This window comes from Crocodylus siamensis, chromosome 4, assembly GCF_052110815.1.
Source record: "Crocodylus siamensis isolate JL-2025a chromosome 4, ASM5211081v1, whole genome shotgun sequence".
Taxonomy (NCBI): Eukaryota; Metazoa; Chordata; order Crocodylia; family Crocodylidae; genus Crocodylus; species Crocodylus siamensis.
The window spans coordinates 140,119,880-140,139,204 of NC_143398.1; the positions used below are offsets into that span (position 1 = coordinate 140,119,880).

The window sequence follows — 19,325 nt, forward strand, 5'->3', positions numbered from 1 at the left end:
TCCTAGTTACTGGGCATTTGACACATTAACTCATTCTCATTCAGAACACAGTTTAAAAAGCACATTGACTACGGATAGAAAAAGACATTTTTTCTGGGAATAAAACAAAACTCACCAGCTTTATTCTGCCACACATCACTACTTCCTTTTCCAACAGTTTACAGCTCTCAGGATTCACTCTGGCTGTACGTAGCTACAGTCCTGGGGATCATTGCATTGATTCTACTAGTCACTGCAATTGCCTTTGCCGTGAGGTGCATCAGCTGTGACTCACCAGGTAAATGATTTTTATCCAGATTTATGTTTTAAAGTAAATGTTGTTGAAGAAAGGCATTGGCTGGTTAGCTCCATATTGCTGTCCCAGGTTCATTTGCCAGGACCTTTCACAGTCACACTTTTTTTTAATCAAGCAGATTTTGGTACCAGAAAGAATTATTGATCCAATCAAGTATGAGAACTCTGCTTTTTTAACTTGAGGCCACTTTTAGGGATTAATAGCTTAGTTTTATGAGGGATTTTATTCTGCATCCAAACAGACCACACCTTAATGAATGCATATGTGGCCAGGAATTACTTCTACATGTGATGAGTCAAGGACAGGTTTAAGGAAGTGTGTATTACTTTGTATCATCACACTGGCTGTATTGGTCAGTCTGAGAAGTCAAGAAAGCTCTTTCACAGAATCATAGGAAAGTAGGGCTGGAAGGGATCTCTGGAGGTCATCTAGTGCAACCTTCTGCTCAAGGCAGGATCACCCCTTGACAGGTTGCAACGGTGGGCGGATGAGAATAGGATGGGGTTTAACACTGATAAGTGCAAGGTGTTGCACATGGGGAGGAAGAACCGGCACCACACTTACAGGTTGGGGAACTCCCCTCTTGCCAGCACGGAGACGGAAAAGGATCTTGGAGTCGTCATTGACTCCACGATGAACATGGGCCGGCAGTGTGGGGAGGCAGTCAAGAAGGCCAACCGTACCCTGTCATGCATCCACAGATGCATCTCGAGCAGGTGCAGGGAGGTGATCCTCCCCCTCTATGCGGCACTGGTCAGGCTGCAGCTGGAGTACTGCGTCCAGTTCTGGGTGCCACACTTCAAGAGGGACGTGGATGATATGGAAAGAGTCCAGAGGAGGGCCACTCGTATGATCAGGGGTCAGCAGGGCAGGCCTTATGAGGAGAGGCTACGGGACCTGAACCTGTTTAGCCTCCACAAGAGAAGGTTAAGGGGGGACCTTGTGGCCTGCTACAAACTGGTCAGGGGGGATCAGCAGGTATTGGGGGAGTCCCTGTTCCCCCGTGTGCTGCCAGGAGTGACCAGGAATAATGGTCACAAGTTGGCAGAGGGTAGGTTTAGATTAGATATTAGGAGGCGCTACTTCACAGTCAGGGCGGCTAGGGCCTGGAACCAGCTTCCAGGGGAAGTGGTGCAGGCTCCTAGCCTGGGGATTTTTAAAAGGAAGTTAAATGAGCACCTTGCCGGGGTCATCTGACCCCGGTGCTCTTTCCTGCCAAGGCAGGGGGTTGGACTAGATGATCTACCTAGGTCCCTTCCGACTCTAGCTACTATGAAACTATGAAACCCCTGATTAAGCCATCCCATGCAAACACTTGTGTAACTTGTCACTAGAATTAGTCGACCCTGTCACACAAACACAAGGAAGAGCTCCCTAATCTGCCACAAGAGGAAGCAGGGGGACAATGGTGACCAGTGTCCTGCTGCTGAAGGGCTGTTAAATATGTTTGAGAATCATAGAAGAAATGGTGTAGAAGGATGCTTACGAGGTCATATCTGATCCAGTCCCCTGCTTGGGGCAGGATGAACCCTGCCTGAACCAGTGGAGACAAATGTGTGTTTAGCCTGCTTTTAAAGCCTTCCCAAGATGGAGATTCCACAACCTCTGAGTGAATCTGTCCCACTGCTTAACCACCTGCATCGTGAGAACTTCTTCTGAATAGTTTCTCTTATTGCAGTTCAAGACCATTGTTCTCGGTCCGGCCCCCTGTGGCCACAGAGAATAGTCTATCACCATCCCCTTCAGATATTTGAAGACTTATCAGATCCCCCACTCAGCCTTCTCTTCTTGAGACTATATGCAGCAAAGAAAGCAAGCCTAATTCCAACAGGAGCTATTTAACTTCCTGCAGATCTATTGTGAGCTTCATTCTTCCTCACAATACATCTCTGAGGAAACTGGAACCTGTTACAATGAGGACTTGGCAGCGTATCTTGTGGCAGCTCCTGTATGAGTGTCCTTAGGCTCAGAAAAGAGGTCCCAGTGCTGTTGAAGCTCCAGGTAGCCTAGAAAGAGCATACAGGTGCACCAACTCCTTATTCATAATAACATTGCCACTAATTCGTGGCCCCTTCATCAGGAGAGACATTGTTTATAGGCAGGGCTGAAGTTTATTAGGGTCAGACCCAGGATGTGGGCAGCCAAGTCTGGAGGCCAACTGGGGACTGGGGTTACCAGCTTGGAGATCCACAGAATCAGAGCCAGGGTTGTAGAACCATTGAACTGAATCTGGAGTCATGGTTGGTAAGAAGAGTCCAAGAGCAGAATGGGTCATGAGCCAGATGATCCCAAGGCCTGTTGAAGGTTAAAGGTCAGAGGAGAGAGCACTTAGGGGGACAGATATCACAGTGGGTGTCTGCCATATACTGCCAAACCAGGAGGAAGAGGTGAATGAGGCCTTCTTTCAACAGCTGGGGGAAACTTCCACATCACAGAACCTGATTCTTACAGGGAACTTTAATTACAGTGACATTTGTTGGGAGAGATTCAGCAGTGCATAATCAGTCCAGCAAATTCTTAGAAGTGTTGGGTATAACTTTCTGGTACAGGTGGTACAGAAGCCAACAAGTGGGGAAGCTCTTTTCCACTTGTTGCTCGCAAACCGGGAGAAATTGGTTGAGAATATGAAGGTGGAAGGTAAGTTCAGTGACAGCAACCATGAAATGATAGAATTCAAGATCCTAAGAGGAGAAGGAAAGAGAGCAGCAGAATAAAGAGACTGAACTTCAAAAAGCACACACACACCAGGGCAGTGTGTGGCAGTGGGAAGTGCTGGTCGGGAGCACGGTGCCTTTCTCCCCAGAGCTGTGGGCCGAGGGGCGGGGTGCCAGCTAGGCCAGGGGTGCTGTGTGGGCTCTGTCTGACTCATGGCTCTGGCCCTGTCCTGGCACCTGCAGCTGCATCCTGGTTGTGTGCCCCCGGCCCAGGTGACTGCAGCCAGCCCCAACCTCGTACCCCCATCCTTGGTTAGGACCGGGCTGGGTACTCCATCTGAGGGCTGCCATGCAGCTAGGATGTGGCTACAGGTGCCAGGATGGGCCCAGAGCCATGAGTCAGTGCAGGGCAGACAGAGCCTGTGCAATATCTCCAACCTGGCCAGCACCCTGGTCCCAGCCCACAGCCCATACACCCTGACCCTATGGCTCTCAGATTCCCTCCAATCTGCAATTTTTGCATAAATTTTCTCCGGCAGCCAGGATGCTAAGACAGCTTATAAAATCCTCTTTGGGACATATGGTCACCCTATTGAAGAAGGCTGTATTATGGATACAGAAGCAAGCTATCCTGATGTTATGGAAGAATTGGAAGTGTATCAAGAGACCAGCCTGGCTAGACAGCAATCTCTACGATGAGCTGAATCAAAAAGGAGTTCTACAAAATGTGGAAATGTTGTTATATAACTAGAGAAAATTATAATAGCACATGGGTGTGCCAGGAGAAAATCAGGAAGGCCAAGGCATGACGTGAGATGCAACTGGGAAGGGACATAAAAGGCAATAAAAAGGGATTCTACAGGTATGTCAAAAGTAAAAGGAAGACCAAGGAAAATGTAGGTCCCTTATGAATTGCATAAAGCAACTGAGTTATGGATAATGCCCAGAAGGCTGAAGCATTTAATGCCTTTTTTACTTTCATCTTCACTAATAGTGTCAGCCACTAGAGTACAGGTGGCAGCAAAGAAGACTACAGTACTGGAATAATAGGTTAGGGATTACTTAAAGAAGCTAGATTTTTCCATGTCAGCAGGGCTGGATGGGATATACCCTACTGAAGGAATTGGCTGATATAATTTTACAGCCATTGATTATCTTCTTTGAGAAATCATGGAGGTCAAATGAGATCCCAGATGATTGAAGAAAGCAAATATAGTGCCCAACCTTAAGAAAGGGAAGGAGGTGGACCTGAAAAATTACAAACCAGTCAGTCTGACCTTGCTACCTGAAAGATCATGGAACAGATCCTTGAAAAATCTGTTTGGAAACACCAGAGGTATCGGGAACAGCTAGCACAGATTTACCAGCTTAATTCCTTCTATAATAAGATGACAGGCTCTGTAAGCCAAGGGGAGAGCAGTGGATGTGATATACCTTGACTTTAGCAAGGTTTTTGACACAGTCTACCATGTCATTCTCACTAACGAGCTAAAGAAATATAGACTCAATGAAAGTATAAAGTGGTTACATAACTGGATGGACCATCGTGCAGTCATCAATGGCTCAATATCTAGTTGAGTGGAGTTATCAAGTGGGATTCCTCAGGGGTCTGATATTGTTTTATTTATTTATTAATAACCGGGATGATAGAATTGGGTGCACGCTTAGCAAATTTGCAGATGTCATCAAGTTGGCAGGAGCTGTAGATACTCTAGGATCAAGAATGACCTGGATAAGTTGAAGAAATAGTTTGTATTCAGTCAGATGAAATTCAACAAGAACATGTGCAAAGTCCTGCACTTTGGATGCAATTACTGTACAGACAAATACAGACTGGGGGATAATTGGCTACACTGCAGTACTGTAGAGAAAAGGGCTTAGTGGACCATAAGCTGAATATGAGCTAGCAGTTTGCTCTTGTTGCCAAAAATCAAGTGTGCTGGGTTGTATTAAAGGAGTGTCTCTTGAAAATCAAGGGAAGTAAATCTGCTCCGTTTAGCACTGGTGAGACCTCACATGGAATTCTGTGCCCAATTTTGGGTCCCACATTTCAAGAAATATGTGGACAGATTCCACATGTTGGAAAAAGTCCAGTGGAGAGTGACCTAAATGATTAGACACCTGGGAAATGTGTCCTTATAAGGAAAGGCTGAAAGCACTAGGACCGTTAAGACTGAATAAGAGAAGACTGAGGAGGAATTTGATAAGACTTCAAATATCTGTAGGGAGATTATAAAGAAGATAGAGACATCCTTTTTTCTGCGGCTGTAGGGGACAGGACTAGGAGCAATGGCTTCAAAATGCAGCAAAGGAAACTTAGGTTGGAGATGAGGAAGAAATTTGTGACTATGAGGGTGGTTAAGCAGGCTACCTAGAGAAGTTGTAGAATCTTTATCTTTAGAAGTTTTCGAGAGCAGGTTAGACACTTGGCTGGGATAGTTTAGTCAGGGATGATTCTGCCTTGATTGGGGCGTTGGATGAGAGAACCTCATGAGATCCATTCCAGTCCAAGATAAATTGCAGGGCCACAATACATAAGTACATAACTAATCAAAAATAACAAGAAAAATCCTAATGCTACTTAGCTTTTTGCTTTTCCTCTCCCTGCTTTTAAATAGAGGAAGTGGTTGATCAGGTGCTTCTGTGCTCCAAAGAGAGGTTGGACCCACATGCTAATAGGATGCTTAGGCAGCCCCTGTCTACACTGCTGCAGTTGCAGGGCAGCCACATGCTAATGTAAGGTGCTTCTCTGGGAAGGCCAAGGTCCCTGGTTCAAAACTGTAGTCTTGACTGCTACTGTACAGCTTAATACCATTTCTCCTCCCCAGCTGACTACTCAATCAAGAAAGCAATTCTAGTATTACTAATACACTTTATGTCTACCTTTCTCCAGGCAACTCAACTTCTCCAGGCAACTGAACTCTGCAAGTTCCTCTTACTCAAACGTAATTCCCTTTCTTTGGGAAATTGTGATGGGAAAAGATACACTTTCAGTTTGATCACACTTCAGTTTCTTCTCACCCATCTGGTTCCTTTGAAGCCTGTATCTTCTGCTAAATGGAATAAACACTCATTACTTTCTTCATTTCAATTAGCCCATTTCCATCAACCCAGCAATGGTCGAACTATCTGCTTTATAGCAAGATAGAGGTCTAATGTGCAAATGTCAAACCTGAATTTAAGGCATGTTTACACAGATATTGATAAAATGGGGGCTGGGGCTGGAGTGGACTTGAGTTTTGCCCCATTGGATAGAAAAGAGCCAGCTGCCAGCTTCTGAGCTGGGTGTAGATTTTTAAACTCTGTCAAACTTTGAAGGGGTTTGCATGATTGCATATAGCTGTGTGGGAACAAGAAGGCATTTTTCAGGTTCCCCTCATTGTTCAGAATAGCTGTATCCTGCCAGCAGTTTAAACTGAACTAGTCAGTACTACTTGTCCAGATGAGTCTCTTAGAAGCCCATCTGTCACTCCTTCCTCAGGATAAGTGGTTCATTTTGTGTTAATGCAGTCACCCCAAAGGGTCTGCCTCAGTTAAATCAGTGCCCTCAGTCTTAATTGAGCTACAGTTGACTCAAAACTCTGATATATTTGATTTGATTCTCTGTTATTTTAATGCTTGTTCTTACATCACTTTCATATGGCATGTTAGTTCTGACAAGCTATGTTACCACCTCTTCTATGTAGCCTAAAATCTGTGGTGCTCCCTGTCTTTGGCTAGGAGTTTTTCATGGGGAGCACTCACAAGATTGTGTTCACATATGCAGGTATGTGTCTAAATTTGCACTTAGATTGCTGTTTATAATGCATGGTACTGTTTGCAGTGTGCACATGAAAAACCAATAAAGAGGTTTATTAAACCAGGACTCAGACTTAACATACTGACAACTTATGGGAGACACTGGTGAAAGAAGAAGAGCAACCTTTATTTTATAGCATTTACAAGACCAAGCCATGGACCATGACCCTATGTGCTGGGCACTGCATCGTTTTACACACATCTACACAGGCTAAATTGAGACCTGGTGCAACTTTTTTTGGCAACAGGGTAAAACTAGGGAAATGTGAATGGAAACCATGAAACCTAATGGAGGCCTCAGAAGTGGCTAAAAGACTTGGAATGGCTTATGTGTATATTACCACAACATTATAACACCCCCTTTGGACTGGGAATAAAGTTCACTAAAAGAACTGTAACAGGGTTAGTCAACTGGCTGCATCGTAATAATGAAAAAATGGTTCTTGCCATTGGTATTGTTAAAAGCAGGGGCTTATTACAAACAAGGTGCATCTACATGTGCAATTACTGCTCCTAAATAAACATTGCTGCGGTTCGCGCTGGAGTTTATTGCTCCCAGGTGCAATGCTGACACGTGTACCTGGGACTACAGCATGTTGAGGGAGGGTGGCACAGCCCTGATTGGCAGAGGGTCTGGGGGGTTAGCCTACGAGCCTGGAGTTGCTCTGCTCTGGCTCAGTGTGCTGTCGAGAGGCTGGCTGGGACACAAGGGTGCTCCAGTGTGGGGCTAGCCAGCACGCAGTCCCCAAACCGAAGCACCCTTGTGCTCCAGCCAGCTCCAGTCTCTGGCTACACACGTGTTGCGGTGGAGTAAATAACTCTGCTGTAGGATAGTATTTGTGTTAGGCCGTACTGTCCTACAGCAGAGTTCATTAGTTTATTCTTGTCTAATAGTGCCGCATGTGTAGATGGTGACACTTTACTGAGGATCTAATTAGTCAACTCCAAAGTAAAGCACACATGTAGATGCCCCCACAGAGTATTTTATAGTGAGATTGCTCTCTCTCTCTCTCTCTCTCTCTGTATATACACACCCAAACACACACAGCCACACACACCCACACATACTCTCTATATACACCCACACTGATTTAATTTCAAGAGTGTGTCTAATAATAGGTATCTTGAGAAACTTTACTTTAATAAAATGAAATCTCCAACTAAATTTTTTCCTTTCCTTAGAAGTAAGAGAAGTCCCGGAATCTATGGGTGCTAAATTGAGATGGGCTTTTACATAATTTGCTCAATAAAACAGCAGACTCCCAAGAGTCACAATTAGAAGCAGCACTCTGTATTGAAAAATCACATCCTTCCCTCCTTCCTAGAGTATCAGCCGTGCTAAACTCATCATAAGTCACCAGCTCAGAAACAGGAAGCTACAGAGGCAACAGAATATGTGTCCGTGTAAACTGCATCTATGCAAATAAGGGGAAGGGGAATGCCTTTCTGAACCAATTAGAAATCATCTCTGACAATAAGTCAACCAGACGCTCAAGCAGATCACCAGTGTCGAGTTGCTGCAAGCGAAGCTTTAGGAATTTCAGCAGAGGGTCCAAATATCCATCAGGTATCTGTGGATGGCTCAGGGAGGGGTGTGTGTATGTGTGTGTGTATTTTGACTAAAATAAACAATTTTTGAGGGTCCCACGATTTAAGCAACAGTCTTTGCACATTACTGAGAAATTGGCACATACAGAGTTGTGTCCCCTGGCATGTGGCTTTGGCACGGAGCCCATAACAATGCTTGAGACGATTTTAGCTGTGAAGTTTAATCTCTCATTGTCTGGGGGGGATGAGGGTTATGACTGACTAAGTGGGACCGACAGATGTAAGTTCGTGTTTTTTAGCCAGCATTGGGTATCTTTGTCATGCTCTTTCAAGTCTGTCAGGATTCACATAGCTGTCTATGGCCATGGATGGATAAGCAATGGATGATGGACGGACAGGTGTTTAGCGGGTTCCTTTGGTTCTCTGCTTGGGTCTGGTTTCATTTTTGCTCATGTGGCCAGATCAGCTGATCAGCTAGCTCTTTGCTTCCTCAGCCTGGCTGTCCTCAGGCACAGCTTGCTTCCTGTACAAGGGCTCCCTAGACCTTTTTGTCATGCTAATCTAGTTTCTGGCCCATCTAGAATTAAATGACCAAAATGCCTCACTCAGTATCTCTCACAGGCACACATGGGAATCCTTCTTTGACTCAGGACAATTTTCCTCTTACAAAATTCCTCTTCTTCTCGCCCTCACCCTCCACTCCTCCTTTTCCTTTCCCAAAATATTAAAGACCATCCAATAGTCCAAAGCTCTAAAACTTTAAAGAAGCCCTAGATGCCACCATTCCTTAACAACAAGAAGTTAAAATGTTAAGCAGGACAGAAATGGCATTAGCTATCAAAACAAGAAAATGGGAGGAAACTTAGAAAACCCAAGCTGGATGACCGGTAGTGTCAAGAGAGGATTGGCTTCATGGTTACATTGGAGACTTTAGTAATACCGTAGGTTGGGTGTATGATCCTGGATAAGTCACTTCCTTTCTCTGTGCCTCAGTTTTCTCATTTGTATATGACAGGTCATAAAACTCATTTACCTGTTCAGCTTAATCCATCATCAATGTCCAGAAAGCCCTCGGAGAGATTTGGATGAAAGGTGCTTTAGAAATGTGACTTGCTATTGTCTAAACATCAGGTCAGCTGGCATGGTACAGTCATATCTAACGAAGAGAGGGAGTCTCTACTCTTTTTTTTTTTTGTAGATTGGAAATCAAAATAAGTAATTAAAATGAAAATGGAGTTGGTTGCAGCTGTCGCAATAGCCTTACAGACATCCCCTCTCTCCTTACCTGATTGTCCCTTTCCAATACTCTGGAATTTCTTTACCTGCTTGCATTATCCCATTTTTCCCCCTCTGTCTCAGCTGGATGGCTCTGACTCTCCATAGTTCTGTTTCTGGGCTTTGCTCTACCTTTCTACCCACTCCCTCAGTCTCACTGATAAATGCTGCCTTCCTTTCCTTGTCAACTAGTAGGGGGCATGTGACTGTTGAACAAGATAATGAAAAGAATGCAAGCAAGATTGAATGACCTTGGTTAGCAGGGCCAAGTTAAAATGGGTGCCTCAGTGAAGGTAAATGCTACAGCATGAAAAGAGTATCTGAAGTCTCCACTATGCTAATTTTAAGTTTCTTCTTTTAGAAACAAGGCACACTGTTTCTTCAGTCTGCTGTTCAGACCAGAGGAAGGGGTAAAGTTGCCAGATACAAGACAGACCTATTTCTGGGGATGTGGAGGAGTTTCATGATGTCATTTTGGGCCCCTTTTGTTTTTGGGGCAGGGGGAGAATGAACTGCACATTAGTGGAATATTCAGTGCTAACAATTTCCACCTTTTCACAGGGAAAGTATTCCTGGCAGAACATATAACAAAGTCTGTTTGGAAAAGCAAAAGAAAATTTTTATGGCTTATGGAAATAAGGCAAGGGAAAAGCCTGTTGGGCCATGCTTTTCATCTATTCCTATTACAGAATGCAGTCCCATCAAAGAGGACATGTAGGCTGATGCTACCATAAATTCATATTGTATCCACCCACATGTAAAGAACTTGGAGAGAGGTGGAAGTCTGTAGGGCTTCATTCTCCTCTCCTGTATTTGAACTGTAGGGCCAGATTCTAGCCTACCTCTTTGGTACATAAGTGGACTTAAGCACCTAAGTGTGATTTTGTTCTACCCTGCAACTTTTTCTGACTCCGTCTTGAAGGCTAGATGATACTGGGCGTGTCTACATGAGATGCTTTACTTGAGATTAGAGCTAATTACTGCACAGTAAGCATCACTGTCTACCTATGCAGGTGCATACTGCACACAGTAATTTGTTCTAATTGGGAGTAAATTTGCTACCTGTAAATGCAAATCCCAGCCTTGGCCTTTGATTGTGGAGCAGGGGCTGGGAGCTCCCTGCTGCTGGGGCAGGGATACATTGTCCCTGCTGAGGCTCTGGTAGTGGAGCCTGCCTTGGCAACAGGCAGCTCTCAGGGGCAGGGGAGTAATGTTCCAGCACCCAGGGGGTGCCTAGAGCTCCCCCTTGCTGCTTCAGGGGCCTGATGCAGAGTTGCGGGGAGTGGAAGCAGTCTGCTGCTAGAAGCAAAAAATCTATTCCCTTGTCTCTGCACACATAGACACATGCCTGGGAGAGTTTGCGTTAGAGTACTTTTTTTTGGAGTAAACTGCTCCTGGATTATTTGCACATGTAAATATGCCTGCTGAGTTATGCAGGTAAATGCATTAGCTGATGGTTCAGGGATTCGAACATGGTGAAATAAAATTGCACTCGGACACCTAACTACACTTACACGTCTAACAGGTGGAGTTGAACCGGGATCATACATAGCAACCAGATGTGCAAAGGAGCAGGACTGTGAGAGTGCCAAGCAGAGTGCATTGGAGTTTAACATAGGGTTCTGTTCCACTGATTCTCTGTCAGAGTCTCTTCTTATCACCTGTTTCATAAGTACTTTAATGCACACTTATAAAGAGCAGTTTTGCCACCCAGGGAAGTGACACTGACCTAGGAGAGTAAGGAGAGATTCATATTAGTATGAGGAGGACAGGGGCTCCCTGTGTGAGAAATAACAACCCTGGTATGCAGAGGTGGATTAAGATTATTGGGTTCCTGGGCAAACACAAAATTGGGGCCTCCTCTAGAGGTGCACTGATATTTTGGTGCATATTGGACTGGCACTGAGAAAAGAAAAATTAACATTATTGGCTATCAGCTTTTTTGGCCCATGTAACTAATTAATGTCACCAATAAAGGCCGCATACACATGGCCAGGAATGCAGACAGGCAGGCTGGAGAGCAGCATCCTGCCAGTAAGTTTGTGGAGGGGAAGGGGCATGGGGGAGGGAGCGAGGTGTAGGGGGCAGATGGAGGCCCCCATGTTGAGGGAGGGAGGGAGTGAGGTGGAGACAGGGGCTGGGGCAATGGCAGGGGCAGGCACTGCCCAGCCAGGGCAGTGAATGCGACTCTGGGGCCAGGAATGGGATGGAGATGCAGGTGGCTCATCCAGGAGGTGTTTGGGGTTGGGAGGGGGTGGCTCCCCACTGCTGTGTGTACCCCTGGAGGAGGCATGGGGGGAATTTGCCCGCTGGATTTCTGCATGGGGTGATAGTAGGCTGCCCATTGCAGGCTTGGGCCAGGGGTTGTGCCAGCCTCTTCCCAGCGGGAGGGCTGGGATGGGGCTGGGCTCAAAGCAGGCAGGGCGGGCTTAGCTGCATGGAGCAGGCAGTAGCAGTAGCACTGGGAGGGATGGCTATGGGGGGGGCTACAGGGAATTTGGGGGTGGTCATAACCCCCCAAGTTCCCCCTAGCACCACCCATGCTTGGAGCACTTTGCACAGGGCTCCTGGGGGACAGGCAGCAGAGCAAGTGTCCTGAGCAGGGGTGGTGCTGGTGAAAGGGGGGGTTGAGGGGCTATAGCCATCCCAAAATTCCCCATACCTCCCAAAGACACCCCTCCCTGCACTGCTGCCGCTGCTGCCTACCCTGCACAACTGAGCCCAGCCCCCCACTGGGAAGAGGCTGACACTGCCCCTGGCCTTGAGCCCAAAGTGGGCAGCCCACACAGGAATCCAGGGCAGCACATGCCACCCATGCCTCCTCTGGGGGTGTGCACAGTGGCGGGGAGCCACCTCCACCCCACTGTCCCCTGGAGGAGCTGCCCACAGCTCTGTCCCGCTCCTGGCCTGGGATCACATTCACTGCCCTGGCTGGGAAGCACCTGCCCCTGTCCTAGCTCCAGACCCAGTCCCTGCCCCTGCCCACTCCTGCCCTCACTGTGGCAGGCCTCCACCTGCCTCCCCCATGCCCCTTCCCCCCACAGATCACCTGCAGGATGCTGGCTGCCCGGCTGTGCTCCTGGCCACATGTGCAGCAGCACCTTTAATTTTCCCCTGATCGCCCCCCTTGCCACTAATTGGTGGAGGGGCTGCGCTTATGGCTTGCTCCTCAGCAGGGAGGTGAAAGCCAGAGTTATAAACTTGGTGCCATTTTTGTCTCCCTGATATAGGTTGGCCAAGGGGCCCTGGCAGCTCTGCTGCTTCCTGCTGACTAGCAAGGAAACAAAAACAGGGCCAGGTTTAAAACCATGGCTTTCACTTTCCTGATGAGGAGTGAGCTGCAGGTGGGGCTTCTAGTTAGCCTGGGCCCCACTGACCCATGTATTAATCTGTCTATGCTGATATGGCTTTCCACCTGTGCTGCCATCAAACAGCCAGAGCATCTATTGCATCATCAGAGCAGAAACATTTGTATGCCAAAGCTCATGCAGCTTTTCCTGAATGGTGGTAGGATAAATCCTCAAAACATAACAATGACTTTTCACCTGTGCAAGTTCATTGTCTTTGACTGGAAGAAGTTGGGAAAAGGACCTACTCAGATATGCTCTACCTGCCAGGCAGGTGTAATGTGTAAAACTTGAACAGTCTACCCTGTAACCTCTTGTTCTCATGCTGATGCGCAAGGCAGGGCAGTTACTCTAAATACAGCCAATACGTGGCAACCATCTTCTTTCTTTCTTGTTAGGGCTTTGTACAAGGCGCCAACAATGCTGAAGAAGATCATAGTCCTTTCTGCCCTGCTGGTTTTGCTGATGGCTGCTCTGATCCAAGCACAAGGTAACCTGAGCGCACTAGCTTTGCTGGTATCACACAGGAAGAAGTTTGGCCTGTTCTCCTTTCTCTAGTTGCAAACTCTGGCAATTGTCTACTCCAGCAAATCTGCCTATTGCAATACTGTTGTTATCTGTTAATGTAATGAGAGTGTTCTCCCTGGTATGCAAGAATCAGAGACAAAGGCCCTCTTCTCTATTTTCCTAAATACACGTGGATTACAGATTATGATTTAGGGGGAATTCTGGAGTGGGGTTTTTTTTTTAAAATAAGCTGCTGTTTTAAATCTCCTGTTGGTGCACTTCTCCAAATATGTCTGGTTCTGTTCTGCTTCCCATAAATTCTGGTGAACCTCAGCAACCTTTTGCCTGTGATTATAATATACACAAATTAGGAACCACAAGATCTGGATCGGATATCAGACTTGCACCTGGGGGAACTTTTCTGAGCTAGATGAGCTTATCAATCCCATTTTGGTCCGCTACAATGAGCTGCTTTTATTTTCACACAGGAGTTAAGTGAGGTGGGTGCATCTGTCCTTTTCTATTTTCCTGTCTATTTTATTTCCCCTTCAAAAACAGACTAATTATAATAAAGTGACCCAGGCCTTATCAGGTTTGAGACACATAAATAAGATTCTAATTTATTGCACCAAAACTTGGATCATGCTGGTTGTCACTAATGTTTACCTTACCCTCATGTCCTTGCTTTTCAGTCTCCCAAAGAATTTTTTCTAATAAGAGAAATGAATTCTTCTGCCCTAGTAAAAGAAAATATTCCACAGCTCTGGTTTCTGAGCTCTGAGTTGGGGTTAGATCAAAAGCTAAGTTAAATAGGAGTATAGCACAGCTCATGCATATCCTTCACTGACCCCATGGGATGGAGAGGTACACAGATCACTTAATGTAAAGATACAGTTACAGAGGCTGAATTCGTATCAGATTATTTATGTATTTATTATGTATCTTGTCTCTCTTTTTGTTTTTCCAGAGGAATCTGGGGCCTTTCAGTCTGGGGCATTAAGTGGGGAGCTCAGTGGAGAAGCAAGTGGTGACCCCAGTGGAGAATCTAGTGGACAAACACACAGGGAGGTCATCTGGTATCTCAGCAGTGAATTGAATGGTGAGTTAATTCTACTTTCTTTTACCTCATTATTGTCCTCACTGGGTGCATCTACACATGTTCTTAATGCACATTAATCTATTTTAATGTGCATTAACGTGTCACTAAAAAACTGTGGGCACTTGTTGTGCCACAGCGCTAGGTGCTTTTAAAAGCAATTGGCTCTGTGTCCATGCAGTTGTATAAGTGGCAAAATGCACATCAGTGCTGAGAAAATGGCAGTGGCGCGCTTTTGAACTAGAACACATTGGAGGTGTTTTAGTTCAAAAGTGCACCACCGCTATTTTCTCTGCATTGACACACATTTTGCAGCTTGTACAACTGCACATGAAGCAACACAGTGTGCATCAGCTTGCGTGGAGCAGATTCACTTAATTGAGTCTGCTCCAACCTGCTGGATCTCTGGCATGTCGGAGTATGAAAAGGTATGTGAATAAATGCCCAATGCTATTTAGGGGTATAGGTTGTAGCTGTGTTGGTCTAAGGACATAGGCAGACAAGGTTCTTTACGTGAATCTGATATCTTTTATTAGACCAACTTAAATAGTTGGAAAACAATTATTAAGCAAGCTTTCGGGTTCAAAAACCTTTCATCAGGCTGAGGAAGTTGCAGCAGTTGGTCTGTGCTCTTCCTGGAGGGAATGAAAAGTAAAGAAGCCAGAGGCTGGTCTGGTCTGCATACAAGACAGGCAGTCAGTGAAAATGTAGATGGAGGAGTCAATGGGTGAGAGACAGGCTGGGGGGTGGGGAGGAAGAGAGAGAAAGGGGATGAATAGTAGAGAGATACCTAGGGAGTCAGGTTATAGTTAATGCATATTAAAATGGGCTAATGCATGTTAAGAGTCACTTAAAAACTGTGCTCTTTAGTTAATGTGTATTGAGACAGGCTAATGCACATTTTCCTAATACCTCATAATGGAGATACTAGATTTAATGAGCATTATCTAAAGTGTGTTAATGCACGTGTATACACCCCTACTGTTCTTGTACCTGCCAAGAGTGGGACTTGTTTCCTTTCTGGCCCCTGAATATTTCATGTAGCACTGAATTTCAGGTTCTTACTCACCCACAACCTGATCTGATCAGCAAAAGACAGGAGGTGCTCAATGAGTATTAAAGCTCTCTTGTTATATGGGATATACCCTGAGACTTGGTGAGTGTATTAGGCAGTGACAGTTAGGAAAGATAATTTCCCTTTTGTGGGACATTCAGTTACAAAATCTGTATTTCATCCAAATCAAAATGAAACAATGAATTTCAACATTTCCTGTGGGGGAAACAGTGTTTGAAATTATATCATGCAGTAAAATAAATTAAAATAAATTGTAAAACAAAAAGTTATTTTGAAAAGAAAATTGTAATCATTTCATTTTGTTATATTGAGAGGAATGCTTTGTTTTAAAATGAAACTTTGTCCTAATTGACATTCCCTGTGAAATGGGTTTTTTTTAAACTAACAAATCAGCCTTGTTTGACAGAAAATTTTTCTGTCAGAAAATTTCCAGCCAGATCTAGTTGAAGGGACTCCCCACTAGGAGTTAAGATTTTATCAGAATAACCACATGGTTACAGCTTCAGCAAATGTGCTTCCAGAACAGGGTCTTTGTCTTTGTTTATTGTAGATGAACCTGGTTTCTCTGAGTAAAGCAGTGGCAATGGACCAGAAACCAGTAAGTGGATCTTTGCTCTTTCTAATTTCTCATTTCACTTCTCCAAAAAGATCAGTCCTGCCATTTCTACCCTCAGTGTTTGGCTCCTGTCCTCCACCTTACTGACACCTTGGGTCTGTCTGCATGAGAGACTTCACTGAGCATTGGACTAATCTAATGCACAGGAAAGTGACACCGTCTACATGCATGCAGCAATTACTGTGCAGTAGATTAGACTAATGCGCCATTTTCTAGTGCCTGTCAATACAGGTACTAGAAATCAGCACATTAAACTAATGTGCTGAAATGCATGTGCGTGTAGATGCTGACAGTGACGAATTTGCTCCTGGTCAACCTAGGCCAGTGGTTCCCGGTTTGAAGTACGGGTACCACTAATGGTACACAGACAACCTATCAGTGGTACACGTTAACGGATTTATTATAATTATTTTATGACAAAAATTAGCTGGTAGTACTTAAGGTTGAACTGAAAAATTAAGGTTGTATCATTTTAAATTAGTGGTACATAATCTGTCAGAGTTTGGAAACTGCTGGCCTAGACAGTAAGTGCCACAAGGGGCGGGGAGAGCTGTCCTGGTTCAGCGGGACGCTGCCTCCCAGCCACGTGGCGATCAGGACACATCTCGATTTGCTCCTGACAGGCGCACATTCAGATGTGTGTGGTGCTGCAGTTTAATGTGCCTGAATTTTCTGTGCAGAAAATTCAGGTGCATTAATTACATGTGTAGACATGCCCTTGAAGGCTAAAGAGCCCAGGGTAAACAGTTACTGAGGGTGGTCTCATCTCCTGGCTTCAGAGTGTGGGGATTTAGTACTAGAGAAGAGGGGAAAATAAATCCTGTGGGTAGCTTTTAGTGTTGAAAGTCCCTGTCAGAGTGGAAGTTCATTTTACCAAACATAGGCCTGTTTGGAATCAGAACCATTTTATATGAACCCCTGAAGTCTGGGAAGCAAACGCACACTTCCGGGTTTTTTAATCTCTTTGACTCCTGGGGAATGCAGGCTGCTTCCTCCCATGTGCTTTTATTCTCTGTGGTCAACTGTTTTGTTTCCATTTAGTTTAGGATTTCCTGACATCAGGACACAGATTGCTGACTGCCCCAGGTCTCTAATTTTTTTCCATCCTGTAGTTTGATATGACATGGTAGCCCATTTCATATAATTTCTAGGCCCACTATGAGAAAAGGTCCCATCATCTCCATAGCTAACAGAATTCTACTAAAGGCAGATGGTACATAGGAACAATCCATAGTGGTAGTGGATATGTCTGCATGTGAAATTAATGCGCATGAATGAACTGCAGAGCAAAACTGCAGAGCATCCTTTTATTTGCAAATTGCTGTGCAGTAAACTACTCCTGGATACAGTGTCTATATGTGTGCCCAGGTCAGGAGCAAACTGAGCTGGGGAGGAGCAGTTTAGGCCAGGGCTGCTCCTGCCCTGCTCTGCCCCTTACAGCAGCCAGGGGGTGCACCAGGCTCCAGCTGCAGCTGCAGCTGCCCAGGTGCCAGCCCTAGGTTGGCAAGGGGCTTTAGAGGCAGCCTTGGGTTGGCAGGGAGCATGGGGGAGGGGTCAGGTCCAGGCTCTGGGTGGCTCCGTAGGTTGGCAGAGAAGCTGCCCATGCCATGAGGCTCCTGTAGCAGGCATGAGTGTGGCCCCCTGCTGGCTGTGCTGACCAGAAACAATTTACTCCTGGAGCAGCATCTATGTGTGCATTGCTGCAGAGCAAATAACTGCACAGCAGGATAGTACCTGCATTTACAAGTACTTTCCTGCTGCGGAGTTAATCTATTCCAGCCTAATAGGGGCGCATGTGTAGATGTATGACATTTACTGCACATCTAATTAGTCTACTGCTCAGTAAATACCTTGTGTAGGCACCCTCTCTAACTAACTTATCTTTGCTTTGGATGTTAGGGATTCTGTCTCCAGTTTCCTGTCTCGAGACCTCCTAACCTTGTGGACTTGTTCACCCTGAACCACTCATTATGTCACTTCTCTCCTCTTAGTATATGGAACACAAATAGACTGAGATGGATGAAACTCACCTCTCCCTCATCACTTCGTCTACATCAAAGGAAGAAAAAAAATCAAGCCTTGCAGTGCAAAGTGCAATGTCAGCACTGAGTGATAATAGTATGTAGAGCATTAGCGAGAGTCCTGTAGAGCTTGTAACATTTCTGCTTCTTGTTGTGATTCTATTAGTGATTTTATTAAGGTGTAGTAATATTCTGCAAAGTGACTACATAAAATGTTCCCTTTTCATTCAATAAATCGGCACTTTGTACGCAACAGAGTTAGAATGGCTGGTGGTAGCCACTCATGAGTTTTGTTTTGTTTTTTGTTTGTTATTTCTTCACACATTAGAAGAAGGAATGTGGAATCTAAAGGGAATCTGGTAACTTTGGGATAATTCATGAGTCGGTACAATGAATCCTTGTCAGAGTCCTATTGATTTGTACACAAAACACTCTGGCTAGTTCATCATGTGTTAGTTAGTGTAATTAGTCATTTCCAAATGAATATGCATATTAAATCACAATGCCCGATAAAGGTACTTACTTATGCTTTCCATGGCACCTCTCGAAGTAGTTGATGCTCACAAAGCACTGGATAATCTCACACTCTCCTTACCTCAGCAAGACAGGAGATACTTATCAGTTCTATTCTGTGATTCTCTTTTATTCTGGTGATGAGTGCATGTACAGGTGCAAAGCAAAGATCATTTTACCATCATAATCATGGAATTCTTACACACTGGGAACTCTTATAAATTTGTGCCACTACTTTTTGCTGCAGCACATGCCCCTATACATGCACTTTGAGGGACAAATTGTTCTGCTTTGGGCAAACTGTCCTTGTCTGACTTCTCCCAGCTCCCAGTGTGATGGAGGAGCTGAGACAGCTGCAGGAGTGGAGATGCCAGACAATCTCCCTGGAGGACTGAGCCTCTGTCTTCTAGTGCACACTCCCGTTGTGGCTGCTGTGTTGCTTTTTTCCAGTGCTTTTTTTTGCTACCAGGATTTCCTGGTAGCAGATTTTGGCCTCACGCTGCTAATTTGCAGTGCAGGGCATGTTTTAACATTTCCCATGTGTGGTTTGTGGTGCTGCAAAGAGATCTGCAGCACCAAA

At 45.2% G+C, this 19,325-nt stretch overlaps 1 long non-coding RNA gene across 2 annotated transcripts; it reads left to right on the forward strand.

Moving 5' to 3' along the window:
- Positions 1–8,231: 8,231 nt before the first annotated feature.
- On the forward strand, positions 8,232–18,500 carry LOC149866587 (uncharacterized). Of its 2 annotated transcripts, XR_016441596.1 has the most exons (6): positions 8,232–8,314; positions 9,932–9,980; positions 13,316–13,407; positions 14,392–14,523; positions 16,146–16,193; positions 18,203–18,500. It is a non-coding gene; the product is annotated as an uncharacterized LOC149866587 (long non-coding RNA). The 2 variants fall into 2 exon arrangements; XR_016441595.1 differs by lacking the exon at positions 9,932–9,980 and having other exon boundaries at positions 8,236–8,314.
- The last annotated feature ends 825 nt before the right edge of the window (positions 18,501–19,325 follow it).